This window comes from Boleophthalmus pectinirostris, unplaced genomic scaffold (assembly GCF_026225935.1).
Source record: "Boleophthalmus pectinirostris isolate CB_2022bp ecotype Guang Dong unplaced genomic scaffold, ASM2622593v1 HiC_scaffold_9, whole genome shotgun sequence".
Classification (NCBI taxonomy): domain Eukaryota; kingdom Metazoa; phylum Chordata; class Actinopteri; order Gobiiformes; family Gobiidae; genus Boleophthalmus; species Boleophthalmus pectinirostris.
The window spans coordinates 12,065,603-12,068,981 of NW_026571541.1; positions in this window are offsets into that span (position 1 = coordinate 12,065,603).

Consider the following 3,379-nt stretch of genomic DNA (forward strand, 5'->3'; position numbering starts at 1 on the left):
TCCTGCCAACACGAGGTTACACATTGCGACTCAGTGGAAAGTGCCTAGATCACAGTGTACTCTTATGTAGGCATAGACCCCACGTGTAAATCATGGAAATGTGTTGATGAAGATTATACTTTTACATGATGCAACAGTTTTAAAACTCTTATATTACATAAAATTGATTCTTGTGAGTTTGAAGTCATGTTGTAATGTTGCAACCTCATCAAAAACATAACTGGAGTTGTGCTTTGTTTCATTCACACGTTTGCTTAATCCTTTTGTTATTATCCTGTCGACATCTCCAGACCTTAAAATGGTCTGTTCCACCTTGTGATGTCATGAAGCGATATAGTTTTCAAGTTAACAGCAACTTTTTACCTTTTGTTCAGTAAAGACTGGAATTCCAGGGCTAATACAGCTCAAATTATTTTTATTTTAAGGTGTATGGAGTTTAAATTACCACATTACCACACAACATCAGAAGAGAAAGAGAAGAAATCAGTCTAAATATGCAGGATTTGTGTGTTAAACATGTGCGAATGAAACAAAACACAACTTCAGGTATGTTTGTGATGAGGAAATAACATGGATATTACAGAGATCTGAAAATAATGTAATATAGGCCCTTTAACATTCAGGGATTTCTCCTGCAAGAGAAAATGGATCTTGACCTGTCAGCATGAGTTTAGTATACACCCCAAGCTATGTTTGCCTAGGTCTATTATTCTCACCATATACACTGGCAGTTATAAATGGATAAACATGTTTTGCCAGAAGCTACAGCACCTCGAGTTATTCTTAGCAGGTCTCTGAAGTCACAGTAAGAAGAGGTTAAACATGCATGCAGACTTTGAAAACTGGCTTACATTGTTTATCTCTAGCTCGGTTCATGTTTGTTTTCAGCACTTCCCTTCTGTGTTAACGTTCAAGAGTGCATGCTCCACAATTTCTTACTCTTACTCTCTTTAAATTACTTTTATGATGTACTCTCTTCTGATTCATCAGCCGGTTTCACTTCATGGAAACCGTCTGACCTCACAGCATTAGGATTCGTTTGCTTGTATTTTTTTAAATTTAACCAATCGCTGCTGTTTGGTCGTGACATATATAATGCGCCGCTGACTAGGCTAACTGGTATATTAAGCTTTTCCCAAATCCCGTGGGAAGAAGGGCAATAACGTCTTTCCCCTTGATAGAATTCATCAAACATTGTCTTTGTTCTGGCTTTAAGTCCTCGATTTCGGGAATCGTTGACAACACAGACTATATGGCTCTTCGCTGATTGGCTGGTGCCTGGACTCGCACTTCCGGGGTTTTTGCAAACTGTCTAGTGTATTCTGATTCCTGACCTAGTCATTGGAGAGAAAAGAAATTGAGTGGAGGCATTAGGTGGCGCCAGCCTGTCTACTCTGGTATATTCCTGAAAACATGATTACACTGTTAATGCGATACTGACTAAAAAGTAGTATAAATTATAATTATACCTTTAAATGTCATGGATGAGGATTTAGAAATATCAGTTTATAGATATTTCACAGATCACTGCAAGTTTGTTTTATTGGTATTTTAAAATGTTCATATGTTTTTATTTTTTTGTAATCATGTTATTTGTTGTTTCACCTATCTCCCACCTCTTTTTGCAAATGGTACAAATGGATGCATTTTCTCAGGGGGCAACTGTTCTTGTCCAGGTACGATGTGTAGGTCAAAGTGAAGAATTGATGGCCTGACTTGATGTAGAAACTCATGTAAATCAATGGAACAAGGACACACGTACAGAGTTATTTTAGTTTGTGCCACCTCTCGACTCTCACTCCTCTCTGCTGTCTCTCTCTTGCTCTTTTCTCTCTCCCCTCTCTGTCTTCTCCTTCTCTCCTTTCTCTTCCCTTTCTTCATGTCTCTACTCTCTTCTCTTTTCTCCCTCTCTCCTCTCCTTTCTCATCCCTCTTCTCTTTTCGTCTCTCCTTTTTCCTGAAGGTTGTTCTATGGGTGTGAGGGATGTGATTTACAGTGCAGGCGTCTGTGTAAAGTGTGGAGTCACAGTGAAGGATTCTCGCAGGAGACAGAAAGTCCAGAGACTACAGAAGACATTGACAGGGGGATTTATGAGGTGCAGAGGGACAGAGTTTAAGTGGAGGGTCTGCCACCTGCTCATATCCACGGAGATGTCATCGCTTTGTAATGTTCCAGGTTACAGGTCAGATCTGTGTAGAGGTGAACCCAATCACAGTGAAAATTATGATTTTCAAGGTGTTTCTTTTTAGCCATAAAACTCCTATTATTGATTAAATTAATTTCTGTACTATAGGGGTGTGCAAAAATATTGAAATATTGAGATTCTATAGTTTAATGTGGTGACACAGTATTGATATCGTGAGCTGCTGTATCGATATATATCACCAAGAGTATTATTTGGTTTATTTTATTAAATTATTTTGTTACGGTGCTACAGTTTTGTAGCCTGATTCATCAGCCAGTTTCACTTCCTAGAAACCGTCTGACCTTGCGGTGTTAGAATTAGTTTGCTCGACAGTAGGCAAATACTTTTTTTCATTTAACCAATCGCTGCTGTTTGGTTGTGACACATGAAATGTTCAGCTGACAGGACCACTGTTGGGCAAGTTACTTTAAAACTGTAATGCGTTATTTATTACTTATTACTGTCATTTCAAAGTAATTCGTTACATTACAATATTACTGCATTTAAAATGTAAGGCATTACATTACTATTGCATTACTTTAAGTTACTCTCACCAAAATAACTGCGAAAAAGCTGAACTTTTGAGCCGTATATGGACTGAACCAGGACTAAACAAGGTCTAAACCAGGACTATAACAGGACTAACCTCAGACCGATTCCAGGACTGAAGAGGAGGACTAAACCAGAACTGAACTAGGACTAAAACAGGACTCACTGTCAGGATGTGCTCGAAGGTGACCGCAGGAGAAAGGAGCGGCTTTGCTCCGCACCTCACGGAGGTAAGAGCGGCTGTCGCCCGATCGCTCTTTATGGACCCTGCTGCGCGGGCTCACGGTCCTGATTTCAGCAACTATTTGAGGGTACAAGACCCGGTGCAAAACTCTGCTACAGCGCGTAACTTCTACCTTCCTTCAACGTGTCCAGAAGTCCAACTTTTTGTGCGATGGTTTGCATCGTCCTCTGTTTTTTGGGTGTGAGCGCAGGAGCCTTTGTCGGTGCAGAACCTTTCGTCGACGTTGTGGATTTTGTCGGAGAGAAAACTTGCAGACATACAGCACTTCAGAATCACACTGCTAGAGATTGAACATTTATTTAAATTTGGCAGCTGAACACATTCTGTACTGTACTGTTCAGGAGACAGGAGTCCCTCAGCCGATCAGGACACAGCGGGAGGAACGCAATACGTGTCCATAC